Genomic DNA, 18,919 nt, shown 5'->3' on the forward strand with positions numbered 1-18,919 from the left:
ATAAGGTGGAGTGCCAGGTCCCGCACCTGCTGGGGGAAGAGTGGCTGGAAAGGGGCCTGACTCGATCTTCTCGAGTGTGACCCGGCTAGCTCAGTGATGAGGTTTCTCTTCACTCGAGTTTTGAGCCAGCATATGTTTGTGAGATTCACTGATTTTCTTCAAGAATTCAAGTCTATAGAGTGAGTAAAGAAATCAGGGGGGGACTCTTTCTCTGGTTTGCATTCCACAGTTTATTTCTGTGAAGGGGAATCCAAGGGACGAGAGACAAAGGATTTGGGGTCTGGGGGGTCTCTTTTAACAGGGTTTCTCGGAGGGAGGGAACATCAGAGAGAGAACCAATTATTTTTCTCAGTTAGTACATCTTACAAACTTTCTACAAATCAAGGTTACACACACCAAGATAAGAAATAACAGACACCAACTTCTTCAAATGCCCACAAAGGTGTAGGAGTATTCTCCACAGAGGGGCAGAGGAGGAGAGAGAGGGGGCTTGGTTTCCTGGCAACCCAGGGGGGAAAGAAAGGGAAGGGAAGGTAAGCATGGCCTCTCAGCTTCCATAGCTCAGAGGCATTCTGGGACAGGAAAAACAGCGTTACAAACTTCCGTGTTGGAAAGAAGGGTTCTCTTCTCTCAACCCCGTGCTTTCCTGGGCTAAAGAAACTTCAAGCAGCTGGAAATGCCAGCAGGGTCCTCTCTTTACTCTATCCGGCCTCTCGCCGTGGGGCTGAGGAGAGAAACTTCAGTAACCACGGTAACTTGACGCGCCAGGTAAACAATTAGGAAAAAGAGAAGCTGGGGGTGAGGGGAGAATCACAAATAAAAGATGGGAAAAGATACATTTCAGGCTATCAACTACAACAGGGGCCCAGCAGAAAACGAGCCATCATGTGCCCAAGTAGCCAAAAAGGCCAACGTTCTGTACCAGAAGCAATGTGATCAGCAGGACCAGGCCAGTGGTTGTTCCCCTGTAGTCAGCACTGTGGAGGGGCCACACCTTGAATCCTGGGTCCATTCTGGGTCCCTCAATTCAGGAAGGACACCGAGGTACAGGAACAAGTCCAGAGAAGGGCAATGGAGCTGAAGAAGGGTCTCGAGAGTGAGTCTTTTGAGGAGTGGCTGTGGGATCTGTGGTTGGTTGGCCTGGAGAAGAGGAGGTTCAGTGGGGTGTTCTCTCTCTCAACAACTTCTGAAAGGAGGTTGTGGGGATTGGTTTCTTATCCCAAGTGACAAGTCAAAACTAGACAGCCTCAAGATATGCCAGAGATGGTTTAGATTGGATATTAGGAAAATATTCTTCAGTGAAAGAATGATCAGGCATTGGAACAGGCTGCCCAAGAGGTGGTGGAATCACCACCCATGGAAGTGCTTAAAAGGCATGTGGGCCTTTTCATTCATGATTTATTGGTGAATGTGGAGGGGCTGGGTTAATTGGACTTGATGATCTCAGAGGTCTTGTCCAACCTAAATGATCCAATGGCTTTTGTCCGTGTGAGAAAACATCGGTCACTATGCGTATGGGACTCACCAAATCAAATTTAGACATGTGATTGAAAAATGGATGTAACTGTATCCAGTTAAAGGCTAGATGTCCAGTCAGAACTGGCTATCCATGTTTTACTTATATCTACAAAGATGAAGAAAGAAGAAAAACAGAATTTTATTAGCAACTCCTCTCATGCCATTTGGGAATTATTAATTTGTAAACCTTCATAGTTTGACTGAAAAATTTAAGTGGGAAATAAGTGCTTTGAAACTGCTCAACTGCTATAATAACCAGATCTCTGTATTTCAGACTGGATAAAGCCCAGATGAATTACTTCACCAGTTTGGGACAGGTGATTTATGCCCATACTGCTCAGTCCAAGTGGGAACCATCTTCATATGCCTAAAAATGGGCTGGCTTAAACTTTCATTCTCTGATAAAAGAATATCAGAAACCTTTTGAAGAGAATTCAGCTGCCTCTCTTGCACATGTGTTTTAGGACCTGCTGGATCTGCCCTCTTGAGTTGTAGCTCTCTGTCCCTCTGTCCCTCTTGCACTGACCACAGGCAACTCCCAGGGAGCCAGCCCAGCAAAATTATCTCCTCCAAGGACTCCAATGAAGCACTCAGAGAAAATGGTAAAAAAAAAGCCTGGAAGAGGAAGACAAGAGAAGTGGGCATAAAGCTAATGGGTAAAAGGATTATGGCAGGTAGTTCCTTATAAGGGGAAAAAATAAACTGTGTGTTAATTCGTTTAATCACATACAACTTCTTTCTACATAGCACTGCTGAGTTTTCTGCTGGAGGCTTTGTTCTATTCTCCATGCAAAGAGAAATAGCTGTTTTTCACACAAATAGCTTTGTCTGCAATTTTTTTTGTCTTTGTATGCAATGACCAGAAAAAGTTGAAGCTAAAGCCACAGAATAGTGGCCCCTGTCCACATATTCTACCTCCAACGTAGCCAGTGTGGTTTTCCTAAAGAATAGCAAATTTGTCATACAACAAATACATGGCATGCCTCTGCATGGCTTAAACAGCCAAAAATACATGACAGAGAAAAGAAAGAAAGTGCTTAGTGTTACAAAATCAACAGACCTCATACTCAGAAAAAATGTAAGCAATTTATTACTAATCTAACTGGTATCATTTTGCATGATTGTAAGAATAGCAGGGGGAAAAAAAAATCTATCTTTTACTGGAATCTGAAGGATCAAGGCAAAACATGGCATTGAGCCCAGCTTTAATAAACTTCAATGGCATATGAACCTTAATTTTCTTTAGTAGAAAGGTATTTTTTCTTCAAGTACATTATTTTTTTCTTTTTGACAGTCATTTGACTACTGCAGAGCACATAACACATGCAAGCTTCCTTCTATTCATTTCTTTCATAAAGTATGTGGTATCCAGTTCTGGATTAAGAAGAAAAATTTTTGAACAATTGAAAAATTCCTAAATACATCCTTCAATTTATTTTTTTTTAGAATTTTCTAACCCTTCTATGGAAAAATACATGAATTAATTAAAATGACATTTACATTGGTATAATTGGCTTCTAAGGAAATAAAGAAATCTCCAGGTCTGTAAAAGCTGTAAAACAGCATTGCCATTTAATATAAGCATACCCAATATTTGATAGATCTGTGATCTTTAATAGTTTTTTCCAGTGACTTTGTCCCAGATTTCCCCTGTATGTATTTTTTACACTGGTTTTTCTGGTAGGAAGATCCCAGCTGTTAAATCCAAGTACAAGTGAAAAAGATACCGTTGCATTTTCCCACAGCACTTCTGCTTCTGTATTTCCTAAATGATGGATGAGGATTGGTTTGAGTCCAGTTTTCCTGTGCACTATCCCATGAAAAGGTGGGGGTGAAACAAAACAGGAGAAATATCAGCTAGGTTTTGTTTGGTTTGACCTACATTTCCTTCTTGTACTCCCATTGTATAAACAAAAGTTTTGCCATTAAATTTGTTTTTGCATGCAGCCCATGAACCATACAGAAGTCAGCTGAAACTGAAATAACTTTATGAACCTCTGCAAAGTTAAAATTTGTCTTTTAAGTATCTATAGACTGAACCAAATCTGCTATTTCCATTTTATTAATCTTCCTTTTTCCCTTTTTTCTTCTTTCCTCCCTGACCAAAGAAAAATACTTCAGGCTATTGAACAATGGAAATTTTAGTAAATATGATTCTCCAATTCCTTTTTGGATGGAGAACAAACCATAACCTCACAAATTATCAAAGAAGAGGGAAATACTTTCCTTCTCAATTCTGTTGCTAGTGGTTACATATATTGATGAAATCTTGATGCAGTGATAGCTGTACAAAAAATTTCAACTTATTTTAGTGGGAGCTGCTCATTCGTTGAGGATCCAAAAATGTGATCCTCTACTGCCAAGAGATGAAACTACTCATTAACATTGATCTAGATGTCACTCTTTTAACTTCAATCTGGATGTCCTACAACAGGAAAAATCTCTTTTTTGTTAGATATTAAATAGCCAGTGTGCTACAGCCAGGGACATTCTCCTGAACTACAGAACAAATCCCATGTTCTTGGTTCTGCTAAACAGAACTACATGTGTTTGCACATAGTTGAATGAACTTCTTTATACATTTAGCAGACCTTGATACATATCTAACACCAAAAATATATATAAATACCAGTGTCAGTGCTTAAAGACATCTTTGCTGGTACTTCACCTAACAGTGTCAAGCATGCTATTAACTATACAGGTGCCTCAGGTGACTTGCAGTTTCATTATGTGATCAGAATAAAAATTTGTTGAATTTCAACAAGTTGGAAATGGCTGGTTTCTGCCCTTCTGCTTGGTTTCATTCTGGCATTAAATCAAAAAGTGTGTGAGCGAGCGTTTAAAGATTCCCAATGGGCAAAACCTGTAATATGCCAACAGGAGTATGAATGACTCACAGCTATTTTAGGAAGAGCTTGATGCAACAAACTTAAACCCCCTATGATGAATTTCTAACTTCTTTTACTTACAGTACTGCCTCCTGCTATAAAAACATGCAGGAATTATTTTATCATTCTCCTGCTAAATGAAAGGCTCACACAAACAGGGTAATTTCAAACTCCAGGAAAACAAAAAGGAGCGCAAAGAAAGGGGAAAATATTTTCCAATCATAGTTTTATATTAATTACTTAAACCAACTGATGTCAGCTGATAGTACCATCATAAAGTCTAAAGACAATAGCTGATTGCATTGTTCTATATTCTGTTGTATTAAACAATTTCCAGTCCCATATAAACTGACCATAGTCTGACAGTCTCTGTGATGATACATTTTGACACCAAACCTTTGGACGGTAAGTTTTACTGCAACTCATTATTACCTTTAAATTCAACTGAAAAAATGACATCATGCTCTCACAAAGGCAATTATCAACGTTTGCTCCAGGGACCTCTGACTTTGAGAAGAAGTGAATGATATGGTTGTTTGCATGCATAGTATCCTAATATTTGCACAGGCTATATGTATATTTGCACAGTGCTGTGTTTATACAGGTTCCTGTCTGAAGTGGCCAGCTGAAAACAAACCCCCTTCCTAAAGCTATACAATCATGTCAATGTGAAAAGGTGTTGGGTGGGCTTTGTCAAAGTACTTCATGGCCTTTTGGGATCCCAACCTGTTTCAGGAACTCAGCTGCCTCAAAAAAGGGGTGTCATGGCCTTGGCTACACTTCTCTGTGCAGACAGGCCCCAGAGCTCCAGAAAGGGATGCTTGGAGGCACATCAGAGGAAGAGGCATGGGACAGTGTGTACTCCTGCACTCCCAGCTCAGCCTGGGATGTGACTGGTTTAGAGAGAACCTTTACATTTTCCCTGAAGGCTGAAATTATCTGTAATGGCTTACAGATTTAGCCTGGATTCTGTGAACACAGAAACATTTGGGAAGGTTTGGGGCCATGGCAGGGGTGATGCTGGAGTAGCTCTGGTGCCTGTTGGGGGTGCAGGGCCATGCAAGCAGGAGGAACACCCGAGCCCCTGTTCCATCCCCTCAGCTCAGCAAGTGCTGACTGAAGAAATGAGCACAGACATCACCCCAGGAGGTGAGCCTGGAGAGGTGTTTTGGGGCAGCATGATGCCTGACTGTGGTGGGGAGCTATCCTCTTCCCACTCCCACTGTCCTCACCAACTGGCTGGCTGTGCTTCCCAAGGACAGAAACCCATCATCCTGAACTTGTTAAAATTGTCTTTATCTCTTATGGGTTTATCATTTGCACAAACTGTGTTTACCTCCATCAACAAAATAAGGGTGGTATCTCAAGACTGGTAACCCTGTGAGGTATTTATTTTAATACAGTGACCTTTTAATTCTGAATCTTCAAGAGTCCTCCGGGGGCCAAGAAAACCACAACCACAAAAATCAAAGGGATGTGGAAATGTTTTGTTTCAGCTGGACCTGCTGGAGTGGGTCCAGAGAAGATTCATAAAGGTGATCAGAGTGATGAAACACCTCTCTCATGAGGACAGGTTGAGAGATTTGGAGTTGTTCATCATGGAGAAAAGGCTTCAGGGAAATCTTGCAGTGGTACCTTCAGTACCTGAAGAGAGCCTGCAAGAAAGCTGTAGAAAGAACTTTTTACAAGGGCATGCAGTGACAGGACAAAGGGGAATGGCTTCAAACTGAAAGAGGATAGGTTTAAGATTAGATAACAATAAGAAATCCTTTACAGTGCAGGTTGTGAGGCACTGGAACAGATTAACCAGAAAAGTTGTGGATGTTCTATCTGAGTGTTCAAAGCCAGGTTGGGTGGAGCTTTGATCAGTTTGGCCTAATGAAAGATGTCCCTGCCCATGGCTGGAACTAGATAATCTTAAAGGTCCCTTCCAACCCAAACCAGTCTCTGACTCATTAAGTGTCTAACATGTGTAAAATACTCCTTTACTAGTTTTTCTAGTAAGGTCAATACAGCACTTTATTTTCCAGAACATTTCTGTTGTTAAAAATATGTCTGGGTCATTGGAAGATGGATGTTCTCTCTGCTCCAAGACCCAATACCTGACAGGGAGGGCTATGCACTGAGAAGGGAGAAAAAACACTAGGGGGCTGTACCAATCATCAGGATGTGTCTAACCTGTTCCATGGGCAACTTTGCAAACATCCCTCTGGGCTCCCCAAGTGCAGGGAGTAGCTGGCTCCAGGAGCCTCCCCTGCCGTAGGGGAACAAACGTGCAGGCTCTGAGATAGATGCAGGAGGGCCTTGTCAGAAATGTTGAGGCTGTTTTAGTGCTAAAAATCACAACCTTTGGAAATTTAAGCTCTCACTGTTCCTTCTCAGCTATGAATGTTTTGGCTAATGGCTTTGGCAGGAGCAGGTGTCCAGGTAGTCAAATAAAAAAGCAGCTGCTGGCCCCTGCATACAGCAGAGATACCCAGCCAAGGATGAAGAAATCCAAGGGACTGACACAGTTTAAAAAGTAGCTTTGAAGAACTGTAAATACATCCATAAAATCCGTGGCAGATTATTTTCTTTGGTGAAGAAATTATGATGCTTCTTGTCCCCTGTTAAATCTTTATATTGTTGCTGTCCCTCAGAAGAGCACAGAGATATTTCTTTTTTAAGTGTGATATTAATAAAACAGACTCAAAGGCACATTGGTGGTTTTTCTGTCTGGCTGCTAAATGGCTTAGAAAGTATACAGCTCTATTTTTAGGAAAGAAATGCTTTTAGGGATTAAAATTCAAAGGATAAGGTAAACAATTTCACGTAACTCTTTAACGTGAAAGATGATTTTTCCCTTCAATGCAGGTTAGTACTTTCACAACAGACTGATGAAAAAGGCCCTCACTGCTTTTTTCCCTGTATAGGCTACAAAGGATCTAGGCTGAAGCAATAAAATATGGAAAAGCAGCACCAATGTGTATGGACAAGAGTGGGGAGGGGGAGGTAAATCCAACAAAATTAGATCCTGATAGTCCCATCTGGAATTAGATCCTATCACTTGTGAATATTTCATAGTCACCAGGTGAAAAATATCTAGTGAAGCAATTAGAGCCAATCAGTGGAAGAGCTGAGTATTCTGTTTCTCAGCCAACTAAAATAAGCCACAAGCTGTATTAAGGTTTTAAGGGGAAAAATCAAAAAACCAATACATTTTTCCTACTGGCAGCTGGAAGGAAATGCAGGTACAGTTTTGTTGGTGAGTGTGTGTTGTTGAGTGGTAACTTACCCCCTGTCTGAGGGAACAGGGATTCCTGTGGGAGGCAATATTCCAGGGGACTCTGGGTGTGCTTTTGTGGTGCCCTGGTCCATGCAGGGGGCATCTGGGAAAAAACCCTCTTCCTACCTGGCTAAATTATATTGGATGATGTTTGACATGCTTAAAAGGTATTTCCCTAAATCCCATCTCCAAGCTAAAGGCCCATTTATGTTAAATGCAATAGTCTGAAGGAAGCAGTAGAAGCAGAGCTTCATGCTGTAACCCAGACTTTTCCCCCCTCCTTCTTCTAATGAGGGACTGTGGAGCCGATTGTTGCTGCTTTCTACTGCAAGTTCTTGTTTCCTGAGCACAAAGGCATCAGGAGAAATTCAAGCTAAAGCTCATTTTCTAGAATAGCGTTAACTTCTATGAAGAAATTAATTGTTCGGCTGGCCTATTAATCTAGATGACAGTTTTATTACAATTAAAATATCACCTCTAGGAGGCCCTTTGTTTGCATTTGACAGATTTTATTGTGTTTATATAGGCTAATGAAGCAGAATTAAATTATGCGGCTTATATTAAATTTAAATGACTGATTTATTGTATTTAAAATCCAAAATTTATCATGCATGTTCACAAACTACATTAGTTCACTGCTGGTTTATATTTTGCTTTGGTCATTTGCCCAATTGAAAAAGGTTCTGTAGGCACACTAAAACATGGTGAATTAATGTCCAAATGGCTAAAACAGGAAAGACAATCTTTAAGCATTTTAGAAGAATAAAAATATAGTGATGCTAGGTCTAGCCTGTGCTTCAGGTCAGTGGCTCTGACTTTATGGTTTACTATTGGTGATTTCACTGCAGTGCTTTAATTTGAGCCTTTGCCAACTGAGATCAGCTATCCACTATGTTCATCTTTGTTGTTGAGATTTCTTGTTACTTATTTTTATTGATCTAGCAAACTTTGTTGTTCACCATTAAACATGCTGCTCACATAATCCCTGCTGCATACAGTATTCTATAAAAAGGAACCCTGAGTACTCAGGTTTCCATTTAGGTACAGAGCTAATCACCTATAAACCTGAGGATAACCTGATGTACATTAATCTTTGTATTTTCTGATCTTAGAATTCCTCTGACTTTACTTTAGGTTTCTGTCCCATAGATGCTTACACCTCATCTCATTACTCTGTGTTTCTTCCTTCATTAACAGAGAGAATTGCATGTGTGGTGAGATTCACTGGATTTGGATTTTAGATGCTGCCTTTAGGGTTGTGCTGTAGTACCTCTATTCCTTTCCACACTGAGGAAGCCAAAGCTGATTATTTGAGAGATAGAAGACATCTACCATGCAGATAACTGTTTAGTCAGATTAATCTCATGGCTAATATCCAAAATATTGCTAAAATATGTTCCAGTCACTATGAATACTGGTATATTTTTTTTCTTTTGTCAATACAAGCATAAATAAAGGGCTAGGGGAAAAAAAATTCTAAATCAACCTCCAAAAGAAATAACTGGAATCACTGTTATTAGGGTATATCAGGCAATTCTATGAGTACTTAAATAGCCCAAGAAGTTCTATTTAAGAATAGCAATTTTGCTGAAAATTTTACTTTTGGGATATAAAGAAATTTCATATATCCAGTTTGAATCTGATAACCAACTTTGGCCAGGGAAACAACAGAAGAAGAATTTCAGAAAATCATTTTCCTTTTTTAATAGCAGTACTTGGTGAACTGATTACATCAAGGATTTATTTCCCTCCGTAGTATTGCTCTATCTTCATCTTGGCTTTCCATTTTGGCTATTAGCTCACAGTCATATATTGTTTCATATGTAGTGCTATGGGGAAAGAAACATATCAGAGCTGATTTTCTGCTCAATTATTAAAATGGCATGAGCAAAGGAACAACTTTAAATATTTCTGTGATTAAATGTATTGTGTAATGACACAGATGTTTGTGGGTATGAGTAAACTGGAACTAGGAGCTAGCTTTATTTTCTAGGACTTTCTGCAAGATAATGAGTTTCACTATCTTCATCCTTCAGTTCTCAGCTGCCTGTAGGGATTTCTCTTGCCCGTGGTTGGCATCCACCAGTTTCATCAGCAGAAAACTTCATTAAATCTTCAGGACTCAGCTGTGCTATCTGAAGTTCAATTTGGTGGAAAGAAAGATTCAGTATCTTTCAAACCTTTTCAGTGCATCAATTTTCATGCATTTGGGCTGTAGAAAAGTAGGTCTATGAAGCAAGGTGGGAATAGGCTTCTGGCAGATTAATCCTACTTGTTACTAATTCAATGTTTCAGTCATAGACTCATAGAATGGTTTGGATTGGAAAGGACCTTAAAGATCGTCTAGTTCCAGTGGCCCTGGAAGGGGCAGGACAGCTTTCAATAAACCAGGTCCTCAGAGCTCCACCCAGCCTGGCCTTGAGCACTCCTAAATGTTTAGCCATGCAAAAAAACATGTAGGCTCACAGACTTGTTAAGTGCCAATAGTATACTGAAATTTGGCAATTGCCATGCTTCAGAGTAAGGAATCCCAGCAAACAGGATCCTCTTTAAAATACAGAGACTGGTTCTGAAATACCTGGGTTTTGTATTAGATACAAGGACCAGCTGTGTCTGGACATGAAAGTTCAGCAGGAAATTTCCTCTTCAGGACTCACTTGAGGAAATCATACTTCTCCCTCACAGAAATTCCAGTGAGAAAAGGTAACACACCATGTTGGATGCACAGAACTCAATACTAAAAAATACAGTTGCTTCAATATACCATAGTCATCTTCCCTAAAATCAAGGTGACAGGTTATTGGCCCATCCACAGCAAAGGGCCTCGACCAAAGCCCCATATGTTGCTCCTTTCAAAGTTTCTAGCCTGAGGGTAGATTCATGTCTGTAAGACAGGCCCAGGGTCCTGCCAGTGGATTGCATAAAGAGCCCAAAAGCCCAGGCAGTCCTGAAAAGCTCATTAGTGAGGAATATGAGCTGTCATTGGAGTCTCTCTTCTGCATAAAAAAAAAGAAATCAAAAAATACTAATATGCCTTTTAGTACAGTAAATATATACTTCCTCCCTGGAGCAGCATCACCTGTTCCTTGCTCTTTGACTTCTCTGGCTCATGTCCTTTTTAGTTTTACTTGAATCACTGTGATGCAATGAGGTAAATAGCATCCAGGTAAACCATTCTATCTTGCAGCAGGTAAGTTGCTTTTTAAAGTTTGTATCAGTTTGCAATGTAGAAAAATATGAAGAACTTGTGACAAAGAAAGAAAAGGATTCTTTCTGTGAGCTTGTGTAAAGAATATACACAGAAGAAGGGTCTTACCTCTGTGTATGGATCAGCTATAAACTGGATACTCCAAGTAAGGCCCAGGAGCCACAGGACAGGGTCCAGCAGAGGGACACAAAGATGATTAAAGGTCTGGAATATCTCTCTTCAGGAGAGACTAGGGGCCTGGGCCTGTTTAGTCTGGAGAAGACTGAGATCTCTCATTAATGCATATAAATATCTCAAAGGTGGGTACCAAGAGGATGATGCCGGACTCTTTTCAGTGGTGCCCAGAGACAGGACAAGGAGCAAAGGCCACAAACTAAAACATAAGAGATTTCACCTCAATATGAGCAAGAAGTTATTTTCATTGAGGGTGGCCAGTCACTGGAAGGCTGCCCAGGGAAGTTATGAAATTTCCTTTTTTGGAGACATTTAAAACCCACCTGAACATGTTCCTGTGTCACCTGAGTTAGGTGACCCTGTCATGGGGTTGGTTGGACTAGATTATCTCCAGAGTTCCCTTCTAACCTTAATGAATCTGTGATTCTCTGTGATTCTCCACTATTTAACATTGCCATTTTCACTTTTCATTAAGTCAATTGAATGAGGAAAGGAAAATAGTCCATTGAAGCAGAAATATGTATATTAGTGTATTTGATGGGTCTGTTACAACCTTTGTAACAATGCAGCCTAGTCTGTATATGGTAAGATGATACAGAGCAGAAGTGAATATGCCAAAAAAGCAGTCAGTCTGTACACTTGCCAGAAGAGGTGTTAATATTTTTCTCCATTCTTGTAGAAGCTCATTGGGATATGCAAAACTCATTCGTTAAGTAACGCTGGAGAGTGACAGATGCTGACATATATAATTTGACAGCTGCAAATACCAGGTACTAGAAAGTGTCATTTCCCATAAGTATAAAATAATGGGTCATTATTCCCTGACAGATTAAAACCCAAGTACTATGAATAAATGAATTGGTAATCCTACGTAGTTTAAAAGAAAAATAGAGCATTCTTTTTCTTCTTCCAGAAATAAAGGAGATTGCCTTTGTTCTCCTCTCACCTGTGTGTGTTACCACCAATTCCAACCCTCTGATGAGATGGAGCAGAGGAGGGAGTCTCTCACACAATCATCTTAAGGCATTTAAGACCTTTATGTTTCTAGACAGGGGATACTGGTTCCCTAGGCAGCCAGTGCAGAAAGAAGCACAGCATCCAGCAAATAGCTCAGAGGAGAGGCTTGCTGCCTCTTTGATTGCAAGAGGATCCCAGGAGCACAGGCACGCCCAGGTCAGGGGCCTGACATGGAGAGGGTCTCTCAAGGGTTACCTGTCCTGCTTTGTGCCAATCCATAGCACGGATGGTTTTATGTGGCCCCACAGGAGGGCCTCATCTTTACTCTTGCCTTTAACTCTGACCCTGTGTTTCCACTACTGAGGCACAGTGACCTTCCTCAGGCAGACTGATAACAGCAGGGGACCCCTGAGATTTCAGAAGCAGCACCACTAGAGATGTTTTTCTTCTTCTGGGCAGGGGGGAATTTGCCCACTGGCTGAAAACAAAGCCCAGGAGGGAAGCAGAGATAGATCACACCCAGCAGAGTTCTGCTGAGGCTGCGCTTGCTGGGCTTGTTTGAGGGTATACATCTCTGCAGGGTTTAGAGTGATGCTCTGCCTAATGTGGCCTGAGTCCTAAAACAAGCCACCAGACACCATTCCCAATAGGAATACACCAAAGCATTTAACAGGAATCTCGTTGATGTCAAGGTGATTCCAGTGCCTGCTGTATTTAGCATCTGTGCACCTACAATTTGGTTATACTGTGCCCTGTGAGTAGCAGTTAAATCATGGCTAGGATATGCCTTCTTCCTTCCCCCCACCTGATTATCAAACCCATCCTCACCATAACATTACATGGTGATAGGTGTTACTGGGACCTGTTCTCGGGCTGAGGCACAGGGTATTGTCCAGTCACACTAACTCCAATGTTGTCATGGAAAGGAGCATGGCAGGAGCTATGCCAGTGCCTTTGAGTCACTGGAGACACCCCCTGAAGAATCACAGAATCATTTACCAAAGCCTCTGAGATCATCGAGACCAACCATTAATCCAGCTCTGTCAAGTTCACCACTGAACTGTGCCCCCTGGTGCCACATGCACACGCCTTCCTTCACATCCCTTCCAGGGATGGTGATTCCACCCCTTCCCTGGGCAGCATATTCCAGTGTGTGGTTACCCTCTCTCTGAAGAAAATTTTCCCTAATATCCAATCCAAAGTCCCCTGGAGGAAAGACATCCCTTGACATCTAGTTGAGTAGTTTCTGATAACCCTTTCCAGCAGTTCTGCAAGAGCCAAGTAGCTCTTTCCTGCTTGAGAAAAGTGCTTTTTGGTGTCTTTTGGGACAATGTTTTCTTTTGTGCATTAGGTACTTTCCAAAAGAAGCTTTATTTATTCATTTATTTCAGTTTCTTTAAATCTACGTCCCTTAGAAGTAACACAAGGCCATCAGAACTGACAAGTTCAAGCTCTTGTATAATGGAGAACCCACAGAATTTCGCTCAAATTCCTGCATTAGGGACTTGTTCTTTTTTTTCATGCAATCACAATTTCTCACATAAAGGATAAATAAAGTAATGCCATCACCCATTACTTACTGAACCTGTGGTTTTAAGGTTTCCAAAAACATCTGTAAAGCATTTCAATGAATTTTAAAATGTAATGTGCATTTAGATTCTCTGGAAAATCATGCAACATTTAAGATAGAAGGGGTGGAGTTTTTTTGATTTTTAGTAAATTATGCTTTCTACTGTCTTTTTTTTTTTTTTTTTTTGTAGGAGATTAATTAGAAGCATCTGCAAAACCAATACTGAATTTATTGGGTGGATTTCCTATCATCTTTGTGGCTCGATAAATTTTTTTTTGCCACTATTCTACATTTAGCACAGCAGCCTTCTGGTTTGTAACTGGGCTCCTAGAAACTATTATCATGTAAATAATAATTAGATGGAAGTTAAAACCAGCATGACTGCACTCAACAAATATACATGATTGCAAATGTGTCTGTATCAGTGGGAGAGAAGGAAAGTGAATCCACTTCAAATGTTCAGTTTTACACCTCATTAGTCAGAGATGATTGTTTAATGTTTTGATTAAAGGGAATTTTTCTCCTTCCCCAATCCACTTTCTTCTCCTGCATTTAGTAATTGACTGCAGCTCAGAGTTCTGCTGAATTAGCTGAGGTTTTCACATATTTCTTCTCTAGAAAGTTTTATCTTCAGGCTGACTGGTATTTGTGGGCTCACGCTATCCATAGCAAAAGATGCCAGTCTTCCAACACCAGTTCTGTTTCAAGGCAGACACTTGGGCTGTCAGCAGTGGGGTGTATTCTCAGCTTCAAGGACATACTTTTGAAGTCTTTGAAGACAAAGAGCATCAGAACAAGTTTGCAGATAGGAGGTTATAGACAAAGCATTGCAGAGATGAAATGAATGCTTTCCTCAGTCTCTTATGCTACATATTAATCACTGTTAAATATTATCAACAATTGCTTAGGCAAGGCCCCGCTTCTATACATTTATAACATATATGTAACAAATGCATTTACAGTAATATTGGTTAACTTTCAGAGAATATAGGTAACTTTTTTTTAATTCCTATATCATGTGTAATAGATTTAATGAGTTTTCATCCTTCCAAGGGCCAAGATTCAAAAGGGGGAAAAAATCAAAACAAAATACAAGGCTAAAATTTTTATTGAGGGACCTGGGGTGCATGCCTATGTAGGTTTTGTTCTTTAAATTCTAGGTGTTGGTAACTGGAATTTCCCTTTCACAGAGCATATGGCCACAGCAACAATGTGTCTGTCTCCTTAGTATTTGTTGGCAGAGTAGTTTGCTTTTGTTTGCATAAAGTAGAAAGGAGATTTAAAGGCAGTAGTCCAGGATGTGCAGTGCATGGAGCACTAGTAAAGTGGTTGAGACACTGCTGGCAGCAGGACTCTGCAAAGAAACCATCACATTGGAACAAAAACAGCTGTCTGCCAGCACCATAAACTTTAGGAAATGTTGTGGGTGATTAGTTGCTGCTCCTAATGTGTGAAAGTTGGCCTGTCTGCATACAGGCAAAATAAACTCCCTCTTACTTCTTGCCACTCATACGCAGAAATCACGGGAAATTATGGGATTGATTATGAGCCATAAAAGCCAGGAAGTTCAGTTTTAGGAGTGAAAACCATGGCAATGACTGTCTCTTTCTATTTGGATGTTATTGCATGAAAAGCTAAGGTGAAATGAAAAGGAACAGGAAACAAACCTCAAATGGGAACGGGGCAAAAACCTCTAATGGGAAAAGCAACTCAGTCAGGAAGGAACACTCAAGCATATAATATAAGGCACCTGGCCTCTCTGAAACTTTTGGGTTTTTAAGTAAACCTTAGTGGTCCTGGAACAATTGTAAAGGAACAGTCCAGCAAGCACATATTCTGCTGAGTGTCACATAGATTTTTTTTCTGAAAGACAGATACCATTCCCACTTCCACCATCCCAGCAGCTCACATAGTCTGAATAAACACCACCTCAACAAAAGCAAAAAAGAATATGGATTGATTGCAAAGAAAAGAATAAAAAAGAGTACTTTTTTATTTAATATTTTATTTATTATTTTATTTATTTATTTTTATTTACTTCTTTATTTAAAAGAGCTAGAGATCTCTAGAAGTATTAAACCCTTCAGTTACATTTTTTTTGGATAAACTGTTTTGAAAGCCATTTCAAAATTAAATCACCTGTGAGTGCAAATGTGGGAATTTAACATGAAGTGAAATTATCCTTGTTTTATGCTGCAAGGTAGTTTGAATATTTTCTTTCTGTGAGGGATTTTTTTTTCTGAACTGATTATGAAATTGATGTGAAAGCTAAGGGCAGAAGGTGGGGCTATTTTATTGTTTTTTTTCTTTTATATACCTTTGAGTCTTTTGCTTTAAGCAATCATAACAAAGACAAATATTTATATGGCACCTGCCAGTCTATGGCTTAAAAGCACTTAACATGCTTTAATACATATTATTACACAGAAATAGAAAAAATACAGTTCTAGGGTGAAAAATTTCTGGCTGATAGAAATGCTGGGAAACAGAAAGTAAACAGGATTTAGAGCAAAGTAAACCAGAATTAATTCCTAGTAAGAATAAGTAGAAGAGAAAAGCTAATATTTCTACTGCTGCAAAATTTGTCAGTGGGAATTTCAAAGCCTGATTTTTCTTATCTTTCATAAACAGGCTGTAAATATTAGGCCCCACAAAGTAAATGGATGGCTTAGTATTTACTCTAACAAAGGACAAGGCTTCATTCCCACAATTTAGTAAGATACAGCCTTGGAAGAAGTGGTAAGACCTAAGTGCCTGCAAGGGGTTAAGAGGGGCTGTAGAAATGACTTATGCTTTTGACTAAGCAATAAAACCACGTTCTTGGATGGGGGGAGACTGCAATATTTTGGAGTGCTTTTTCCTCACAAAAATGTCACAAAAAGATTTTCTTTCCTTCAGCATGATCCACTTTATTGTATTTGCAAGAAAAGTAAAGGAAATTAAGACTTTTACTCTCGGAAATGCCAGTTTTTCTTTCTAACTCTAGTCAGCAGTCCAGTGGTTTAGGGGTCGTCCTCTGGAGAATACCAGGATTAGCAGACAGTATCAGATAAAACTTTAGGTTTGTTTTTTTTATTCTTACTGGTCAGTATTGACTAGCAACTTACTAAAGAAATCCAGGAAGCAGCAGAACCAGAGGCTTTAGATAAAATTCTTAGAGGTTTCTCCAGAGTCCCAGAATCATTAAGATTGGAAAAGACCTCCAAGATCATGGTGTTCAATGTTTGAGTGAACACCACCACCCTGTCAGCTAAACCATAGAACTAAGTGCCACATTCAGTCATTTCTTAAACACTTCCAGGGGTGGTCCATCCACCACTTTCCTTGGCAGCCCTTTCCAAGGCTAAAGTCACACTCATACTGTGAAATGCATACTTAACTGTTTGTGGAAAATAGGACACCTCCAAGAGGAAGGAAGGCATGAAAGAGCCCTGCCTTCAAATTTCCTGTTTCATAGGACAGATTTATTTCATAAACATAGGAAAACTGCTAACTTTTGCATGTTTAACCTTAATTATAGCAGAATTTAACTTTTTTTTTTCTTCTAAGGCAGTTAGAAGGTTTTCTTCTTAGTGGTGAGACTATTTTGAGAATCAATTTAAATATCTGAAATGATTATGCATATGCAGTACAAAGATGCTAAATTTAACCTTTGAAGTAGTTCTTTGCTATTCACTTCCAAAATGAACACAGATTAATAAAAAATGCTCTGGATTAAAGATGCTCAGTATTTCACTCTCAGCAGAGACACCTCAGACCAGGGTTGTAAAGGTACCTGTTTTGTAATAAGGAGCTTTGGTCCCTAACAACTTCAAATGATATTTCACAAATTCTCCATCACGTCTCTCAGATCCCTCAGGGTCAGTAGGAAGAAAATTGCCAAATGTACTGATCCAGACAAGCAGGTACTGGGCAAAATGTGCTATGTCAAGACACCAACCCTGGTCCCAGGGTATCCTAGCTTTGTGGGCACAACACTCACTCTCTGCTAATTTTTCCCCACACTTCCTAGGAGGGAGGGTTGTTGCTAGCCCAAGTTGACTCCTGTTAAGGAGCCTTATGTTTCAGAGCCAGCTACAGATCTCTAGACAAGCATGCTGTGCTTTGCCAGGAGTCCCTAAGCTCATGGACATAGCCTCCAGCACGTGGGACAACTTGGGCTGTCTTAGCCAAGCCAGCCTTCTGTCACCCAGCATGAGCTGGTGCTTTGGCCTTGCTGAATGTCAGACCTAGTGACTTTCAGGTACGTGGCCCAAGGAAGAAGTGATACACTGGAAAAGCATCACCTGGCTGTATGATCCTCCTCAGTCTGGAGCCCTGACCGTCAGGTTAGAAAAGAACCGAGTGAAAAGCAGCCTTTACCCTTTCCTGGTGAAGCTGGGCCACAGGAATGCATGGTGCTGACCACAGTATGCAAGGGAAAATATCTACCCTAACTGCTGTGGCATTTACTTCCAAGGTGGGAGACTTCCATTTTGTCCCTTTTCCCAAGGCTGGTAATATGTTTTACATTTGAGAAAATGTAAATATATATAAAGAATATATAAAATATGTAAGCAGAGCTGGGAGAAGGCGTGAGAATGCAGCACTTTCTTCTCCTACTAACTGTAGAAGAATTCTTCTTTATTTCTGCTTTTACATATTAATTTTGGCAGGGTTTGTAGGATGGGGTCAGCCACCTTAGGTGTAGGAGTGAAAAGCTCTGACCCTTGATTTTCTGTTTCCTGTTCAAATTTCTGAACATATGTAAGATGCATCAAAGAGACAGAAGCATTTCCACAAGTTCTCAGGCATTTTTCACAAGAAGAAAAGAAAGTGCTCTGAGACTTCTGTGATTACCAATATAGGTAAGAGGTAAGATCTCAAGTTCTTCCCTGGCATTTTTTTGGTAGCTAATACCAGTTTTTGCCTGTTCTGTGTGGTAGCTACTGTGAAACCTGTTCCTCAGCACTTAATTCTCATTATACTCTCAAAAGGATATTAAAGCATGTAACATAGGGTTATAAATTGCACAGAAGCCTCAAGGTTACATATGGCAATGCTACCAAGGAGTGTATGCTGTTTTCCAGATCTGACCAAACGTTTTACAGGGAAGGCATTTTACTCAGTTCTCTAATGTTGCTTTATGTAAACAATATAAACAATAACATGGTTTAGAATTGCCATTGCAAAATGAGACCTATCCATCCTCAAAGAGCCTCTGTGCATTCCCTACACAGATATTGCTATGCAGGACATACTTGTGCAAATAGAAATGATGGTAAAGAAACTGAAGAAGAAAAATACCGGGTTAGAAGAACAAAACTATATTTCTTCTAGTTCCATCAGCTTGGCTATAC

General features: G+C 40.1%; 1 long non-coding RNA gene across 1 annotated transcript; it reads left to right on the top strand.

Moving 5' to 3' along the window:
• Positions 1-518: 518 nt before the first annotated feature.
• Positions 519-4,276, top strand: LOC147653997 (uncharacterized). The gene is made up of 3 exons (XR_015284213.1): positions 519-768; positions 862-1,096; positions 1,983-4,276. It is a non-coding gene; the product is annotated as an uncharacterized LOC147653997 (long non-coding RNA).
• The last annotated feature ends 14,643 nt before the right edge of the window (positions 4,277-18,919 follow it).

This window comes from Cyanistes caeruleus, chromosome 3 (assembly GCF_971803275.1).
Source record: "Cyanistes caeruleus chromosome 3, bCyaCae1.hap1.1, whole genome shotgun sequence".
In the NCBI taxonomy this organism is placed as follows: domain Eukaryota; kingdom Metazoa; phylum Chordata; class Aves; order Passeriformes; family Paridae; genus Cyanistes; species Cyanistes caeruleus.